Here is a 14,281-nt window from a genome sequence, read left to right on the forward strand (position 1 = left end):
GAGTGTTTCCCTCGGTTTTAATTTGTTACCCGTATTTGTTTTTGCTTAATCGAATAATAGCTATTTGAACGATGTACTACTGTTGTCTTTATTTATACTGATCAGCTGATCTGTAACAATTACATCTTCATGCCTTATATATCATGAACTGTGTTACGACGCTAGATTAAAACTGACGGAGGAAAGGTAACACACGGCCACCGAAAGCTTTATTACTGTTGAGCCTAAGTGGTCGAGTGGTCTAGCGCGTCGGGCACAGTGCAAGGCGATTTAGTGCCACGATATCTCAGTAGCATGAGTTCGAATCCCGGCCAGGGAAGAACAAAAAATTTGCTTCCGCAAATTTACAGATCTAACATTGTTGGGCTGTTTTTTAGACGAATTATATATATACAAGTCAAATTGAAAACAACGTTCAAACCTATGATTGCGTTGGATAAAAACCGCAATTTTTATACGTGTGCATGCAAAACAAAATAAACAGATCAGCTGAAATATATATATATATAGATATAACATTTTAGTAAATGCGTTTCATGAGGTTATTCACTCCATGTATAACAAATAGTATGATCGTATTTCAAAAGTTAATTTAAGCAATATTTGTCAACTGATAATGATATTTATTGTTAATCTGTATGATTTATGCACTGTGAGATTTTATGATCAAAAAGAAAAAGAAAAGAATAATTAAAATATCCTTGTTCCTACCAGCAAATTGAGTTGTCTTATTTGTTTCATTAAAAAGGTCGGAAGGCGCGAGTCCCACTCTCGCTGCCAAGCCAGTCCATAACAACGACATGTAGTCCCCAGATATCCAGACATCTTTCTATCTACAAGAACCTTAGGAGAACTTGGCAAAAGAGTGAAGGAAAATTACCATCATGTTTATCAATATAGAAATCCTAAAGCACAATCATAGTCCAACCTTAACAAATGGTCCCCCTGACAAGTATACATCAACTACGACGTAAATCCTATTACAACAACTGGTAGAGGACTCGAACCTTCTTTATAACAACAAATGAAGAGGCAATGCAAACGATCTTGCAGAAATTTTCAACCCCACAGGTGGAGAGTAAATTATATCCACCACGAGGAGTATACCGACTGCTGCTACAAGTTTAAACTATCACAAAAATATTTCAGTAAACGGATAGTACACAAATAGAAGACAATCAGTACGATAAACCAATTCATAAGAATTTACCTATGTGATGTTAGGAACAATATCATACCAGCCAATCGCCTCTAGAAAGATAGCATCTACAGAACCTCAATTCAGTGAGCCCGAATCTCAAAACAAAACTATGTTTACCATGAAGATTCGTCCAATTCTTACAGAGACAGATACAATCAGTTACAAATACACAACTGTGTGACAACCCGAAGGATAAAAACCAGAAGAGACTTTTAAACCACACACGAACAATATAAAATATTTCTAGCAATATTTGCAATATTATCTATGGACAGTAATTTTATTGCAAACTAGTATACTTTTGTATTCACATGTACGATAAGACTGTTGCTTTTACTATATTGTTTCTCTACTAAAACACTAGTTTAAAAACAAATTAAAATAAATAAATAAATTATTTGTATTAAAAAAAAAATTAAATATTTCTGAACGAAATTAGAAAATAAATGAGACATGTCATGCAATTCAAATACAATGTATTATATAACTTTACTGTTATATACATGTATCCTTTGTGGTGATTAATTTTTCATTTCAAATTGCAATAGTATAAGATGAAAGTTTAACTTAATCTTTAATTTTTTTTCTTTTTAAAATCATCACGGTGACACCAATAACCGAATTCAACATTCAAGCAAAAAACTATATGTATCCAAAAGTTTTTGACCATTTTTGTCAATAAATTTGCATTACTGCATAACACACATACGTATAAATTGTCGTGTAATATTAACTAAATTCGAGTAACTGACCACCTAATTGCTCTCGTGATTTTTATCTGATATAAAAATTAAACTGAATAGTTTGACAAAATGGATGAAACAATCGGAAGTTTGACAAGTGAATATATATTCTTAGTATGATAAAAAAAAAACATAAAATTATATCTTAAAAATTGATTGCTTAATCTTTACCAAAATAAAAATCTGAAGGAAAAGATATTTTTAGTATTCGCAATTTATGAAGTCAAACCTAAAACTAAACATGAACAAGAACAATTACTTAAAGAGATATGTTTCAAATAAAAGGTATTTTAAACTCGATCCTTAAGGTACCTTTAACGAGGTCCTTTTAAACATCAAAATGAGTGCAATTGATCGTAATATTAAGATTTCAAATATATGGTTATACATGATGAGGGAACATGTTTCTTATCGCTACGAGTTCACTTTGTGAAGTATTGTAGCTGGAAGATATACTGGCTCTTATCGCCCGCAACGAACTCATCATGCGAAAGAGTAAATTCACATTAGCCCAGTCCTTAAAAGCGTTATGATACAATGTATACATTGGAATAGGACACGTGGGATGAAGTTTTGCCTAGTGTAATTATGGCATTTCGACTGACACCAGTCACCCAATCTATAGGATATTCGGCGCCTTAGTATGTCCTATTTGGGAAATGAATGACCTTACCTATTGACACTCTATTGATTCCCACACAGAAATTGGATAAAGCACCGAACATTCATTTATGAACTGATTCAAATGGTCAGTTTATCCATGATACGGCTAATGAGAATATGAAAGAGGCATAATTATTAACAGTTATCCTCTTGGTTACCGACAGTCTGACAAACTGGTCGGAATGCAATATCCTGATTGTTATTCGTTCAGTATTATTTTAGGGTCTTCTTCTATGAGTATTGCAATTAACGTTGATTAAGGGCAATTGAATTTTACAAATTTTTCATAGAAATGGGTTGCTAGTCGGCTTGTAGGATTTTAAAAACTCCTATGGAAGAAAATAGTATCCTACAGAATTTTGTCACTGTTTTCACTCGTATTGCCGAACCAGGCGAGCTATACCAAAAAAAAGTATGGTTTTACCTATTCCAAAAGGTACATTATTGCCAAGTTTGATGAATCTACCGTTAAAAAAATGTTGTTCCAATTTGCACACATGAGAATTGCAAATTAATCCAAGAAACTGTTTTATCTTAAATTTGCATAAAGATCGCACCCTAACAAAAAATGTTTTTCATCCTCAACACAGTTCTCTGTACTTTATATACAAGTACGCTCCTTTAAAGGAATTTTTGGCCTAGTGTATCTACCCGTTACAACTGCCAGTTGTAAACAGCCACTTCTAAAATTTGACGAAAACACGTCTATGCTGCCTATTACCTGTATGCCTGTACCAAGTCAGGAATATGACAGTTGTTGTCCATTCGTTTAATGCGTATGTGCTTTTTATTTTGTCATTTGATTAGGGACTTTACGTTTTGAATTTTCCTCGGAGTTCAGTATTTTTTGTGATTTAACTTTCTAGTTTACATAAGAACTAAATTCTAAAACATTTTTATACTCCCTATAAATACGTAATTTATTACCGATAATTGTCTCATTGGCAATCATACCACATCTTCGATCCTTATTTTTTTTATTAATCTTATAAAAGCAATGCATGTTTACCCTGGAAATTCAGACGAAATTTAAAAGGCACCTTTTGGGTGTGTTAAATAAGAGACATATAATACGAGGGGGTGCGTGAGGGACACCTTTGTTGACTACCCTCTCCAAAAGATATAGTTATAAATGGCAAAGTCGATTCTTTTGTTTTTGGTATGTGAAACCTCTACACTAAATAAATCAGATTAAAAGTTTAAGTAGCAGGTGTAGCAGGTACACATCTTCCAATCTATAGAAAAATCATTCTAATGCAACATCGTTTGTAACGTTCATTTTGATTGAATAACGTCACCAATTTTCATGGCATCAATTCAAAATTTGACGTTGTTTTCCGTCAGTTTCTTTAGAATGGAGATAACAATATTTTATTCTAAGCTCTGACGGCATCAATTGGTGATTTGATGGTCGCAAATACCCGTTAACTGTCTCCGCTAACGCATCGCCAGTAAACTTAATTTGCGACCATCAAATCACCAATTGATGCCGTCGGAGCTTAGAATACAATACAGTTATGTCCTAATTGCAAGTTTCAGGGGACTCCGTTAATTCATTTTCAAAGAGTCGCGGCAATCTGTATTCATAAGCCAAGTTAAAGGGTCTAGTTGACAGAGGCCTAGAGCGTGTTTGGTGACAAAATAAGACGATATGTTGTTAGCAACGACAAAAAAAAAAAACACACACACAAAAAACCCAAGCTTAGTACAAACTATTTTTCTTAAAATCAATATCCGTATTCAACGGACAGGCGATTGCAAAAACGGCAATTTTTAATTGCGAACTGGGCATAAACTATACTGCATTGGTCCTGTTATTCTTGCTTCCTTGTGTCTATCACACAACCGTATAAAAACAACAAATGAACAACTTCCTTTTTTTGTTAATTTACAAAAGGACAAGCTAGAAATGAAACAGTTAGATTTGTTTGGACAAGTCTAAAGTTGAGTTTTCAAACTGTTTCACTCCAAACGCTTGGTGAGAGCAAACATATCTTGAATATGATAGCCAATGACCAAACCATATCAACCAGTTTTAGTTTGGGATTATCAAATAAGAATACAGCTCAGAATTTTGAACCTTATTATACTGGCTATGAAAACAAATAATCATGATTAATTTCATTAAATTTCTTCACAATTGCATTTCGACTTTAGCCGGAAAACGGACTACTATTTAGAATGTTGTAATGCTATCTTTTGGGGAAAAGGGAGTGGAAATAGAGAAATGATTCCTTTAAAGGGAATATTTTGTCCCACACTGAACAGCAGTTACATTAACAATTCATGTCAGTTTCTATACTCAACAAAACTGAGGCAAAACAATGCATCTTTATATAACAATTATCTGATCTTTCATGCCAAACAGGCATTTAGGTTCTTTTTTAAAGAAAGCAACTTGTTACCTATTTTTCCGGCCAACAATAGACACTCCGTTAAAAATAATGGTCTGTTTTAACGGTTTTAAACAAAATTGTCTTCATAGAATGACAATCGAATGTTTTTATCCGGAAGACAATGATGACAGATTCTTCTAATTTGTTTAAATGTCTTACAAGTTTCCATCTCCTGTCAGAATATAACGAGGCATTTATAATTACATTCTTCTCACCCATCATGCATCACTGTAACAAATATAATGTTCTACTGTTAAGTTATAAATTACACACATCAACCATCCATGTGTACCTTAATAAATATCGGTTGTGTTTCACTCTATATAGTCACAATAATTAAAAATGTAGCATTCCTCAGGTTGGTCAAAAATAGGAAAAAGTGCTTTAAAAGATATTTCACAGCTAACTGTTTAAAATTGTACACTTAATATGAAGGCATTGTCAACAACTTATAATCGTTAACGATTCCAACGTGTGATTTCGGCTGAAAATTGTTGACACCATCCGACTAAGCAGCATCCGTTATCAGACATTCTTAATGGTTATGAATAAAACGAACATGGTGTATACATCAGTACAACAACAACCCAGCGACGCATTAAACAAAAGATGTCTAGAGAATAAGGTAATCTATTGTTGAATAATCATCACAGCCAAAAGTTTGGAACAACAAAAACCAAAAACCAAAATGGTTACAGTCACATGGGTGTCATTCGTTATAGCGAGAGAAATGATCATGAAAGAATAACTAATGGCGGTCAAGCATTGCGATCGGATCGTGAATGCAATTTAGTGTAATTTACTTCTAAATCTGTGAAAAATCTGCTGTTTTCAAAAGGTGGAACAAATCAGAAATAAAAATATGTCGATTCAAATTCCTCTATAAAACTGTGCACTAAGTTAAAGAAAAAATGCAGTACTTAAAAAAACACAATAGGCGACACACAATCCTATGAGAATCATTAAGAAAAAATCTAATTTTGTATCTATAATGGTCACATTCCAAGATGTCATGAAAAATATATTGGAAACTTAATCCTTATTGTGTCAGATAGTCCAGTAAAATAAAAGTATGCTATTACTCGAAAAAGTTCTTTTTGAAAAAGTATATTTTTGTTGATTTTTAATCAAAATTGATCGTGAAATATCATTCAACGCATTATTTTTATCGTGAAAGACAAGGCGTGACCAGACTTAATGATCAGAAAACAGCATTTCTTGTATCAACTGATATACTTGTAATTGTATATCAGTACAATTACTTACGCGCTGCGTATCCTAATCTTAGGCTACGTCCTTCCCCTAAGTCAGCATAAAACGGTTACTTTGAATTAATTCGCAATTTTCGACGTTAAATTTTCTTCTTAAGTGAGATTGATAGAAACTACTTACAATAAACAAGGATATTTTCTATAAAGTTACGTTGTCGACCATTTTCAGGCATTGCCCACTAGATCATGTTCCAGCGACTGAACTATTAAGCAATGTTGCTGAACATCAGCTTCTCTTTTTCTGAATTTTATACTAGTATGTCAGTCAACAGTTTTTTTTTTAAATAATATTGAGAGAAGATCTTTTTTTTTATAAACTAATGCCTTATGTTTGAATGACATAATTTTCCAATGTGCTTGATTTTCATTTTCGTGGTTTCGTTCGTGTAAAGGCTGATTATAGGGCGTACATGTCCGACCGGTAGGTTTCAACGGACCGTGGTTCATTCGATCACTTCTCATTTAGGTTAGTTTCTCTGAAACAATAAGATAGAGGCTAAATTTAATTGACATTTTCGATAAGAAGTGTCAATCCAACCTTGCGCTCAGTTTCATAGTTCATTGGTCAATTTTCAGATTCGGTGTTAAGTCTGTTTCCCAGATAATAAAAACATTTATAAAAGGTACCATACAGCCTTATAACTGTATTCTCCAAAATCGCGTTTTCTCTACAAAAGACTCATCAGTGACGCTCGATTCAATTGCTATAGTTAAAATGTAAACTAAGAATAATTGTTAAGAATGCCAATGAGACATCTCTCTACAAGAGTCCAAATGTCGATTTTGCTAGCAACTACATGACACCTTACGGCCTTCAACGCGGAGTAAATGTCTACACCTCACAGACCATTCAAAACGAGAAAATCAACGGCATGATTTGTGCATACAAAACGAAAAGATTCTAAGTGTTACAAATGTCTGACTTGTAGTGTTTATTTGACCTTGACCTAATTTTTATATTGTTTAGTTTTAAAGGTATGGTCATTTTTCAGATATATTTATTTACCGGTCAAGTTTTTGAGTTGACTGATTTACTTTCAAGACTATTTTGCCAAAAATGACGCCATTTTGAAAATTTCTGCTTATAACATAAAATTGAGAATGAAAATGGGGAATGTGTCAGAGACAACAACCCGACCATAGATCAGACAACAGCCGAAGGCCACCAATGGGTCTTCAATGCAGCGAGAAACTCCCGCACCCGGAGGCGTCCTTCAGCTGGCCCCTAAACAAATATGTATACTAGTTCAGTGATAATGGACGTCATACTAAACTCCAAATTATACACAAGAAACTAAAATTAAAAGTGATACAAGACTAACAAAGGCCAGAGGCTCCTGACTTGGGACAGGCGAAAAAATGCGGCGAGGTTAAACATGTTTTTTGAGATCTCAACCCTCCCCCTATACCTCTAGCCAATGTAGAAAAAACAAACGTACAACAGTTCGCACAGTAAAACTCAGTTTAAGAGAAGTCCGAGTCCGAAGTCAGAATAGGAAACAAAAGAAAATAAACAAAATGACAATAATACATAAATAACAACAGACTACTAGCAGTTACTGACATGCCAGCTCCAGACCTCAATTAAACTTCATCATATGAATATCAGGCACAATCCCTCCTGTTATGGGTTTAGTATTATACCGTCATAAAATATATGAGAAGAACATAACCCGTGTCATGCCAACAACTGGTTTTAGAATAAATATGTTTAATTCCGATGCAAATACCCTATAAGTGAATCAATATTAAAGCCAAAATATGCAATTTTTAATGACCTGACAACAGTATCGTAACTATATCCCTTCTTAATAAGTCTGTTTAAAGGTTTTGTTAGCTTTTGAGGTGAATACTGACATTTTTGTGCTTTGTAAAGAATATTACCATAAAAGATTGGATGTGAAATACCCGAACGTATAAGATGTCTGCATGTTGAGTTATATTTACGAATGATGTCCTTATACCGATGATAAAATTTAGTAAATGTTTTGACTAAAATTTAATACGTTGTTACATACACGAGCGAATCGTACAAGTTATATAAGATATATAAACACCATAAGATGGTGACAAGGGAACGTCACCATCTAAAAATGGATAATTAACGATAGGAAATGAAAAATCATCTCTTTCATCATAAATTTTTGTATTAAGCCCTATTTTTCTCATTTGTCCATGTTTATCTATAAGCTTGATATGGTTTTGTCATTAGAAGATGCAGAGCATCGTTGAATTTGGTTCTGATAAGGCGTTTTTTTGCCAAAGTTAATGGATTCAAAATAAAGAATTGTTTTGAAATATCATTTTTCTATCTTTTCATCAAGGCCTGCAATAATTGATTAAGTTGTTTAAGATGCTGATGGTATTTGAAATTCGTTTCAGTTAGGGGATTGTTGCCTTAGTTGTGGCCCTTCAAAAAAAAGAACTTTGAAAATATGGAGATACATTATTGTAATTGAATATGTGCATGCACAATCTAACGATATCATTGTTGCAAATTTAAAAAATTCCATTATCGTTTAATATTTGTCATTCCAGGGCTGAAACGAACTTTTTATGCGGTACGGGGTTTATTCAATGTTTAAAGCCGAGCGAAAACCGGTTTCTAATTACCACAATTTTTATCATTTGCCTTTACTGGATAGTAATCTCATACGCAAATATACCACATCCTTAAATTTAATCCATTTGCTTTGCGGGACAGTTGTTATGTTTTCTGATTTTGTTTTAGTAAATTAATAAGTAAAACTCTCCGCTATACAATATTTGCATTATACATTGAAATACGAAACATGATAAGAAATTGAAAATTCTGAAAAAGTTAAAAGAAAAATATATCTTCCTGTTGTGTAAAAACACAGTAAATACATTCAAAAAAGTGTCTCGTGTACCACTTTCAGAAATTTAATACATTAAAAGTCAAAACGTATAGTCAAATTAGTAAGAAAAGAATAGTGAGAATTATATGACATTAATATGTGTACTTGACATATAAGTACCGCTCATTGTTTTAAATGTTATAAAATTTTGAAAAAATTGTTCGTCAAGTAATCGGTACTTTCGCGACTACCTTCTTTAACAAAGAGAACCAATTTGATCTTATTTCAATGACATGATTAATTTTTTAGTTCGACATTTATTCACTGAAACCTAACGGTATTACCCTTCGCGTAAAGCTGCATACAAAAATACATTAATTTGGTGAGCTTACATGTTTTACCTTGCACAAGATTCTAAGTTTTTACAAGTATTAGATTCAGTTCCTTTTTGCATACCGATAGGTGTAATCTACAAGTTAGTAAAATTATAAGTTTCCCTCTCTTATCTTCTTATAATAAGGGGTTTTAAAAATCTAATAACCTCTACAAAAGCTCCGTCTCTATAAAATAAATTTCGTACAAAATTATTATTTTTAGACATCATATTAAATACTTTCAATAGCAATTTAAAAACTTTTTGAAAAGACACATGTTAAAATTCAAAAAAAGCAGCCCTGGAGAAAAAGTGAAAAACTACTAGGCCGAACAACTAGTTTGCTGCCTCAACTTAAGGACAATAACTTATGAATGGCATTGTTCAATGCAATTTTGGATATTATAAATTAAACGAAAATAACGATTCCAAACTCTATTTGCAAAACATATGTCCAGATGTAAGATAATTGTCTCTAAACAAACCTTTGATAACTTTGTTTATCATATACTTAGAGTGAATAACCTATAATTTTTACTGTATGATAATAGCATTAAATTTACGTGAATTCTGTTTTTTCCGAAATGGTGCATAGCGGACTGATATGAAAAATTTATCAACTGCCCTGCTTTTATGGCATGCCTTTCCGTAACGTTATAGCATGGCATTCCGCTATTTTCGCGAATTCCGAAAACTACATCTCAATGGTACGTTTTCAGTGAATAATATAACAAAGTAAGGTACAGAACGAATATTAGGAAACAGGAAAACGTTTGTTATGTAAAATGCAAAACAAATGATACAATAAAGGTTCCAACATAATAATTTAGCAAGTTACTTTACAAATGTTGACTTTTCCAAACAGTGTTCATTATGTTTCGATGATTTTTTTATCGTCAATATAAAAATATATTATACTTATAAGTTTCATAACAATTGAAAATTGAATTTCGCTAAATATCAAGTCGAGTTATTTGATTTCAATATAATAATAAACGAGTCTATGGCGAGTTTATTATTACTATTTGAATTAAATTACGAGAGTTGATATAAAACGATATCCAATTTCACGAGTTGTTACCTATTTCTGTTATGGTGAACACTCTCATTGTGTTAAATTAAAAATTCCGCGAATCCTTGATCTAGTTTTTTGCAGATACCAGTATGACTTCATATATCCTGTTCCAGCGTCAAACTTTAACATCAGACATTTTAAAACTTTTTGGAAGAAGATTTTCAGGTGAAAAGTGTGAGTGTTTTGTGTATCATTGAAGAAGTCGCATATTTCCGTTGCCATGGACGAAATGTACATCGTCGTAACCTTTGAAAGACATCAGTGACCTAACGAATAGCTAATGGTTATGTAATATTATCGTCTCATGATGCTGAATAAGCCAATAAAATTAACGCGGTTTTCGTATCACTTTTTCGTATCACACACCGTGTAAAGTGATAAGAGAAATTTCTCTGCGTGCAAGAAATTGACAACAGGCCACAACCATAAGTTAATGTTGTTTTTCTCCTCTGTTGAGGCTTATGATAGAAAGATTTCATATCGGATGTATTACATTTGGCGTCCGTCGTCCGTAAACTTTTCACTTTTTGAACTTCTACTTGAGAACCACTTAAAAGGATCAATATATTAAACTGTTATTTTTCTCTATTGTTGAAGCATATGATAGAAAGATCATAACATGTCATTTTCATATCAGATGATACCCAAGAGCCGAAGCCGATATTGACCGAGGGCTGATAATACATCTGATATGAAAAATGCCATGTAATAATCTGATTATATACTAATAGTTCATTAGCTTACCACAAAAATCATGCAAATGGTGATACAAGCATGAAACTTTGTACAAACATGCCTTTATGTGTATTTAATTATATTAATGTGACAACTGTCCACAAGAGACCAAATGGCGTTGACATAAACATCTATGGCTGTACGTACAAAAGGCTAAAAATGACAACTAACACAATTCAAAACGATTTTGATAGACAGACAAACGACAACTGTTGAATTGTTGAATTGCAGGATCCTGACTTTTGACAGGCATATATAATATGCGTCGGGGTTAAACATGTTTTCTGGCACCAAACCCTCCTCTTACTTGAACATTTGTGTAACGCTTCACAAATTTTGTTTAAGGCCTTGGTGGCCGAGTGATTGAAGATGTCATCTTTAGTAATCACTAGAGAGTCAATACTGAGGTTGTAAGTTCATGCTGATGTGCTCGACTGTAATTATTATTTACTGGGGTTGCCAGATTTGCTGCAGAAGATCGATGGTGCTAACATTATATCTCCTATACACATTTCTAAATCGACATAAAGCAAAGCATTAAAAAAAAGCAAAACGGACCGAAAGCAACGGACAAAAAGCAAAAGTGTCGGACGAAACGCAAAAATTATCGGACAAAAAACAAAATGGACCTAAAGCAACGGACAAAAAGCAAAAGTGTCGGACGAAAAGCAAAATTATCTAACAAAAAACAAAACGGACCGAAAGCAACGGACAAAAAGCAAACGTTTCGGACAAAAAGCAAAATTATCGGGCAAAAAACAAAATTATCGGGCATAAAGCAAAACCGGACAAAAAGCACCGTATCAATCGATATTCGTTGATGTAATGTTTAAGCATATTATAGAGATTGCATCGAATATATAATCAGAAATAAAGTAGATTTCTAGTATGATATACTTCTTTTGTGAATACCATGAGTTCTGGTATTATCCTCGATGATTGGAACTTCGTTACGTATATACCCTAACTAATAACGAAAGAAAAAAATCACAACCTTGGAGCAAATATTATCCACTGTGAATGTAAATATTCTGATACACTAAATTAATGAATAGCTTCATCATCACTTACCGTTATCTTGATGATATTTTTTCGTTAAATAATCAAGAATTTTCTAAATAAACTGCTGAAATTTACCCAAAGGAACTTACTTTAAATAAATCAAATATAAACGGTAATAACTGTCCTTTCCTAGATATAGATATTTCAGTTTTACATGGGAAACTCTACACTAAAATTCACGACAAAAAGGGACGATTTTTCGTTCCCTATTGTTAATTTTCCTTTTTTGGACAGGAATGTTCCTTTGGCACCGTCTTACGGTGTTTATACATCAAAACTCGTTCACATGCCTGTGTCCGTTGTGACGTTTTGGATTTCAACAAACGTAATCTATGTATTACTGGTAAATTATTAAGTCAGGGATTTCGTTACTACAAATTACTTAAAACCTTTACTAAATTCTTCCATAGATATAAAGATTTGGTTTTGTAGTTTGGTTGTACCTGTAGAAAACTTATTTCAAACGGGATAGCACATCCTCACTTTCACGCAGATGTTGTTTACCGAGCCCGGAAATTTAGAAACGATCCGGGTAAACTTATCGATCCTTTAAATAAACTGATTCTAAAAAATTACCAATTCAAAACTGTAATTAGATCCTTGAATATTGTTGTTATTGGTATTAATTTTGATTTTGTTATCAATAAATTAAAATAAAACTAAATATATATATATATATGCAGATTCATGGCTCTACAAACTAAATATTATTTTTATTTAAATATGCATATTCATGGCTCTACAATCTGTCGATACCTGTATCTTGGCATTGCACAATGTCATGTTTTTCTCTGACTGTTTATGACGTTTTTCCACTAAATCCATTGGATGTTGGATGTGTACTGATTGATAATTTAGTCTTAGGTGCATTATTTTTTTATTAGTTTTTATTGGATTTGAACTAGCTGTCAGTAACTGCGAGTACTCTCAAATCTGTACATAGTGTCATTTTTTGTTGTGGGGATGTATAAGTACCCGTCCACGTCCACTCTGTGATTTTGTTAGATATATTTCTATTTGTATCCATCTGATGAGTTAAGCCTTTTTCAACTGATTTTTATAGTTTGTTCTTATGTTTTACTGTTACACCACTGTCACAGGTTAGGATTAGGGTTAGCGCCGCTTTAAACTAATTTAACCCTGCCACATTTCCATGTGCCTGTCCCAAGTCAGGAGCTTGTAATTCAGGGGTTGTCGTTTGTAGCTGTGTTACATATTTGTTTTTCGTTCATTATTTGGACATAAATTAGGCCTTTAGTTTTATCGTTTTAATTGTTTTGCATTTGTCATTTCGGGGTCTTTTATAGCTGACTATGCGGTATTGGCTTTGCTTATAGTTGGAGACCGTACGGTGACCTATAGTTGTTAATTTCTATGTCATTTAGTCTCTAGTGGAGATTTGTCTCATTGGCAATCATACCACATCTTCTTTTTATATGGTCAATCTGTCTTTGTTTCGTATTGTGATCCGATTTTAAAAATTCAGTAAACATCCCTGTAAGTTCGTTAGCTTTGTCTTGGACGGTGGCTTTTACAAATGTGCAACAATATATAGATCTGGCCTATTGTAATATGTATTTGAACATTACAAAATAAATTTGAGATCAAATTACAAATGGATATCTCGAAAAAAAAAGACAACACTTATTCTATTTTTTACACGTGACTTCCAACGGTCAATTAGAAAGTCCAGAATTAAACACTTTAAACACGTTTAAGATAACTATAACGATGTATCAATGTCATTAATGCATCCAAAGTAATAAATAAAGGGTTTGATAGTGTTTATTATTCTTTAATTTTTGAAATTATTAATCTTACAATTTAAAAAAAAAGTTACCTACATCCGAAAATAAAGTTACGGACAGTCTGATTTGTTTTGACCTAAAAGTTAAGGACGTCTTATTCATTTTTCGAAGTTGGCCTTGGCCTAAGTGAACTCA

The 14,281-nt window shown here is 32.9% G+C and overlaps 1 protein-coding gene across 1 annotated transcript in view; it reads right to left on the bottom strand.

Annotated features, from left to right (window-relative positions):
* Positions 1-14,281, bottom strand: part of LOC127715239 (sodium- and chloride-dependent glycine transporter 2-like) — a 219,157-nt gene that overhangs the window by 81,146 nt on the left and 123,730 nt on the right. The window lies entirely within an intron of this gene.

Source organism: Mytilus californianus, unplaced genomic scaffold (assembly GCF_021869535.1).
Source record: "Mytilus californianus isolate M0D057914Y unplaced genomic scaffold, xbMytCali1.0.p SCAF_9, whole genome shotgun sequence".
NCBI classification, from domain to species: Eukaryota; Metazoa; Mollusca; class Bivalvia; order Mytilida; family Mytilidae; genus Mytilus; species Mytilus californianus.